Here is a 6,000-nt window from a genome sequence, read left to right on the forward strand (position 1 = left end):
AGTTTCTGGAAGAACATCACATCAAAGTTACATAGTTTATTCAAGAACCATAAAATGGCTTGGGTTGGAAGAGACATTTAAACATCACTTAGCTCTCACCCTTTTGCTGAAGGCAGAAATATCTTGCACTAGATCAGGTTGCTCAAAGCCCCATCCAACCAGGCCTTGAACACTGCCAGGGATGGGGCATCCACAATCTCTCTGGGTAACCTGTTCCAGTGCCTCACCACCCTCACAATAAAGAATTTCTTTCTTCATTTTAAACTTTTGCCCCTTGTCCTGTCATGGCAGGCCTTGGTAAAAAGTTTCTCTCCATCTTTCTTATAATCCCCCTGTATATATTGAAAGGCCTCAATAAGGTCTCCCTGGAACCTTCTCTTCTGCAGGCTGAACAACCCCAACTCTCTTAACTTGTCTCCATAGGAAAGGTGTTCTAGCCCTCAGATCACTTTTGTGGCCCTCCTCTGGATCTGCTCTAATAGGTCCATGTCTTTCTTGTGCTGGGTGCCACCGAGCTGGATGTGGTGTTCCAGGTAGGGTCACAGGAGAGCAGAAGAGAGGGTGAGAATCACCTGCTTCTTTTTACAAGTTCAGGATACAACTGGCAAAGAAAGTAGTGCAATTTTGGAGAGATAAAGTATAAGAGACTCCAACTCTCGTAAGAAATTTACACACGACTCTATACCAGTTTCCTGAAGTGCAAAACAGAACTATTATTCTCCTATTTTCACAGTAGCTTTCACTTATTTTTCTAAGGTTCATAGATAAAGAGGGGTTTGAAAAACACTGCATTACATAAAGTGGATGCAGTCAAAGTTTGGTTCAGTTAAAAAAACTGATGTTGACCTGTTATCATTTATGAGAAGATGTAAGGAAGCAACATGAAGAGGTTCGCTCTTGTGGCATCAGCGGTTCTGTGGGTAAAAAGAAAAGTGACAGAAAACTACCCACTGGGACACACATTATGTCCTAAACCAGTGCTCCTCTCAGCAGCTAGGATAATGCAATGAGTGTTTAAGTCTGACAGTGTTCTATCTCTGTAGTTAAAGACTACAACTTACAGCATTACAGCAGGGCAGATCAGCTCAGAACAATTTTATTACCAAGTCATTTAGTCATGTCTGTAACAGGTCTGAACTGCAGCACTGCAGAAACATCAACAGTCAATCAGTAGTAGTTCTTCCACTGAAAAACTTAACAACTCTCACAATAAAATAGGAAGTCACTTATGTAGACAAGCTCAAAAGGTCTCTATAATTTTCCAATAATGATAAGTTCTTGCCTTTTTCTTATTGAAAATTCTCCTTTAACAAGGAAGGGAAACTCAATGGTCTCAATGACAAATTAAAGAAAATAGCAGTTTTAATTTGCATGCTGTACGGATTATAACTTTTACCCAGGCCTCTAAATGTTCATTCCAACAACCACCTCTTTGCATAGAGATTAACCTGAAAAACAGAGTAACTAGAAATTTTCTATTAGTTTACTCTTACCTAAAAAACACGCTAGCATCTGAGGATTTTGTTTAAAGCAAGTTCACGCATTGCTGAAGCATATGAAAAACATCCAACACCAAATTTTCCAAATCCTTTTTCCTTCCAGCTCTGTGCAGCAGGAAGACTGTATCAACCTGCAGGCTGCTAGGACTGCCTGTGCATGCCATCCTGGCATGCCCATCCAAGTGGGACACCTTCCCTGTTTTCCTCCCGATGCACACAGACAGACCCTGTTGGACAGCATGGGAAGCACAATAGCAGAGCCACGGTGATGACCCGCTGCACTGATTCAGCCACTTTACACTTTAACCTGATCCTGCCCTCGACAAGTTAGAAAACCCTGGCTGAAAAGCCCAAGGCACTGATATCCACCTGTAACACACTGACCACCTCTTACTAGGAAATCCCCTCACTTATGTTCGTAATACAAATTTTTGATGTTGAGAGTGGGGTAAGTGCAAGTGAAACATATTTAAAGCTTTCATCCGCTAGGGTTTTGTTGAGTTTTTTAATAATTAAAGAAACCCCAAACTTCAGTGCCAAGAGAGAAGATTCCACGTATTCCCAATTCACGCAACAACTGACACCCAGGACATGACTCATCATTAAGCTGGGCTCTACTGAAATAATTGTGGCTATGCTAACTTAGGCACTACCTAAGAAACGCTTAGGATGAAAAGAAGGACTCAGAGATTGCAACATGTAAGTTGTAAGATAAAACTTTTAAGCTGAATATCTGAGAAAACTTTCTCAAAGGACTCAGTATTGTTTCCATAACAATACAGCTAAAATCCAAGAACTTTCACCAAGACTAAGCTAAATTCAAAAAAAGTCACCCCAAAAGCAGTATCCAAATAAGGATGTGCATCCATTTTGTTGAAATGAATTTAAGGTATTTAAATTAAAGCAATGTGATTTTCTCAAGCTGACAGTCTCAGTAACAGGCCCGAGTTACAAGGCCAGTTCAAACCAGTGTACAAAGGAGTGAGGTGGAAGAAGAATCATTACCTAAACCAGCACAACTATTTTGTCATCCAAGGAGCAGGAAGCATATGCCTAATTTAGGTGTTCTCTACACGATCTCTAGATAGGCAATGGAAAGTTTCCTCCAGAGAGGTAATTCAGATCAGAAGCCTACTTCAGTTGTTCTGAGCTGCTGCCGAGTTTCTAGGACCTGTGTGTAGCCAGCTGAGAAAATATGAAGCTGTTAACGCTAAGTACCAAACCTGGATTTTAGAGTTAGGTGTACAAATTACTCCTGAAATCAAATGTGTTCACCCTGCCTCTACAGCTCAAGTAGGTCCAGTGTTTCAGCCACACCTCAGATATGTGGAAGTGACATGACTGCGAAATGTAACCAATCTTAAGACCCAAGGTGGCTAAGAAAGACATAAAATAAGAAGTTGGACAACAAATACTGAGACACAAGAGAAGGTACAAAGCAGAGGGAAAAGACTTCTTTCCAGTCGAGTCATCATCAAAGACACAAAGTGTTGATGCAGCAATATTACAGCAGTTCACTGTGAGTAAAAACTATGTACCTATACAGTACCTTACTACTTCCCCAAAGAGGATGCATCCCAGACACACTCCATATCAACTAAGTACCAATTCACAACATGGTATTACAAACATTATTTGGCCTAATTCAAGTTGCATGGCCACTACGTATTTCTGGCCCCCACGGACCATTCTTCCCAGTCCTGCCGAAAGGATTTCCAACACAGACTTTTCCCTCCCTGACAAGCATCAGGATATGTGTGTGTATTAGGGTGGAGGTATGTGATTACATGTGAACACATATATCAGGTTGCTGAGGAAGTCAGTAACAAAACAAATTAGAATAAGGTAAAACAAGTAAGTCATCTCTGCCCTCTTAATGTTGACAAGTACACAGATAACCTAGGGTTAAACTCCTTTCTCCTCAAAGGCACAGATGAAGGATTTAAATACAAAGTGGGGGAGAGAGCATATGAGTCTACAAAGGAAAGGAGCATGTGGAAAGGAGAGTATTAGGTAAGATCACAAGGAAGGTTTTAATGACAGGAAAGTAAGATCAGAAGGGCAAAAGAACATGGTGAAGGAAATGGTTACTGGGAGGAAGAAAACTGAAAGGGGAAAGGTAATGGAGGGATAATGACGGTGCTGGAATATAACTTGAAGAAGAAGTAAAAAGGATGGGGAAAGGATCCAAATAGCTTTCAGTGGCAAAGTTACGGGGAAACAAATGAAGTGATTATTTGCAAAGACAAAAAAATGAAGGAATAGTCATCTGAACAGAGGTGATAAATGCACAGACAGACAAAAGGTTACAGGGGGCACCTTCTCCGGTAAGGCCACAACAGTAGGTGGCAATAAGGCGAAGCCTGGTGCACAGTCCTTGAGAGCAAGAGAAACCTGGAGAAGGTAACTAGGATGAACTGTGGCAAATATCCCCCAGCAGCCAGGATGGTGCTGGGGGCACCAGGGGATCTCTCTAGGTACAACCAAACAGATCTGAGCGCCACTGGGGCTCTGGGGATGGGTGGGATACAACACGGTGAAAGGAAGCGGCACCAGGAAAGGACAGGGAGGACGGAAAGCAGGTGAACACCCGTAAACAACGTCCGGTGAGCTTATGGACAAAAGCTCACAGGGGGAAAATGAGGGCAGAGGCCTGGGACGAGCCTGGCACGGCTGGGGTGGGCAGTGGCGGGGCCAGGAGGGGAGCACAGTGAGGGCGCGGGGCTGCGGGAGGACGGGCCCGAGCTCCGAGAGCAGCCGGGGCGGCACGGAAAGACAGGGGCAGCCACCGGGGCCGCCCCGGCCATGCGGAGGCCGCGGCGACGGGGCAGGGCAGGGAGGGCCGGGGCAGGGCAGGAGGTAAGGGAAGGAGGGAGCGGGCACACAGAGCTCTCCGGCGGGGCCGGGGCAGCCGCTCCCGCGCCCCGACGGGGGCGATGCATTCCGAGTGCGCAGTTCGCGGCCTCCCCAGCCCGGCCCGGCTCGGCCCGGCCCGCGACTCCCGGGGCCGGATCCACGAGCGGGCCGGGCAGCGGCCCCCGCCGCCCCCGCGCCCCGGGGCCGGGAGCGCGCCCGGGAGAAGAAAGGCGGGCGGGCGGGCCGGGCCCGGCCGCCCCTGCCCCCGCTGCCCGCGGCGTGACTCAGTGCCGGGCCCCGCTCCGCCGGCTCCGCGGCGCCGCCGCCGCCGCCTCGCCCCGGGCCGGGCCCGGCCTCGCTGCGACACAACGCCGCGGCCTCCCCGCACTCACCAGCATCGCGCGTCCCGCAGAGTCAGGGCCGCGTCCGCCCGCCCCTTCCGCCTCCGCCGGGCCCGGATCCGCCGCCGCCTCCCCCCGGCGCGGCCTGGGGATCGCCGAGGCGCCGCCCCTCGCCGCCCGCCCCGCCCCGGCTCTCGGCGGGCGGAGGGGACCGGGCTGTGGCGGCCGGGGTACGGGGTTCGGCCTCCCGGCGGAGCCTGCCGGCTCGCAGGAGCTCCTGGCGCGGGGAGGCCGGCCGCCATCTCCTCGGCCCTGCTCCGACCCCTCCCCGGGTTAGCCCAGTGCCAGAAGAGCTGAAGGATGAGCTGAAAGACTTGAGAGTAATGGTTGACAAAAAGCTCAGCGTGAGGCGGCAGTGTGCGCTCGCAGCCCAGAAAAGCAAACAAATCCTGGGCTGTATCAAAAGGAGCGTGGCCAGGAGGTCGAAGGAGGTGATTCTGCCCCTCTACTCTGCTCTTGTGGGATCCCACCTGGAGTACTGAGTACAGTTCTGGTGTTCCCAACACAAAAAGGACATGGAACTGCTGGAGCAAGTCCGGAGGAGGGCCACGAAGTTGATAAGAGGACTTGAGCACCTCCCCTACGAAGCCAGGCTTAGAAAGTTGGGGCTGTTGAGTCTGGCGAAGAAAAGGTGGTGTGGAGACCTCATGACAACCTTCCAGTATCTGAAGGGGCCTACTGGAAAGCCGGAGAGGGACTCTTCATCAGGAGCTGTAGTGATAGGGAGTAATGGGTACAGATTGAAAGAGGGTAAATTTAAGTTCAGAGCCAGGTTGGATAAGCCCTTGAGCAGCCTGGTCTAGTGGGAGCTGTCTCTGCACGTGGCAGAGGGAGTTAGGACTAGGTCATCTTTAAGATCCATTCCTACCCCCTAAGATTCTGTGATTCTGTGTCTTTCAGGATGACATCATCAGGCGTGATAATTTTTGCCTCTATCCATAACTAAGCAGCTACTTTTGTATTTCTGAGAAAGGTGGGTTCCTAGAGTGTCCTGGATATACCTAGTGGCACCATACTGTGTCTGGGAGCCTGAGTGGATGGTACAGCTGTGGGATAACTGTGTATCCTTGTCAAGCAAATGTTAAACCAATCTCTGAGGCTCCTCTGAGTTATTCGCATCAGGAATCATTACCTCAAGGTGCATGAGCATTGCTTTGAAAACTATGATTAAAGTGTGACTGTTGTAAGAACATAGAAGTCTTTCTGTAATTGTGAGTTTCAGAACAGTAGCAAAACAACTTGGA

At 48.9% G+C, this 6,000-nt stretch overlaps 1 protein-coding gene across 1 annotated transcript in view; it reads right to left on the reverse strand.

Moving 5' to 3' along the window:
• Positions 1 to 4,833, reverse strand: part of CUL1 (cullin 1) — a 51,440-nt gene extending 46,607 nt beyond the window's left edge. Inside the window, exon 1 of the mRNA XM_027896435.1 lies at positions 4,748 to 4,833. The gene's annotated coding sequence lies outside the window, so the exon portion shown is untranslated. The remainder of the gene's footprint in view (positions 1 to 4,747) is intronic.
• Between the last annotated feature and the right edge of the window lie 1,167 nt (positions 4,834 to 6,000).

The sequence above is a fragment of the Empidonax traillii genome, unplaced genomic scaffold (genome assembly GCF_003031625.1).
Source record: "Empidonax traillii isolate 1590-97213 ecotype Southwest subspecies unplaced genomic scaffold, ASM303162v1 scaffold496:size689020, whole genome shotgun sequence".
NCBI classification, from domain to species: Eukaryota; Metazoa; Chordata; class Aves; order Passeriformes; family Tyrannidae; genus Empidonax; species Empidonax traillii.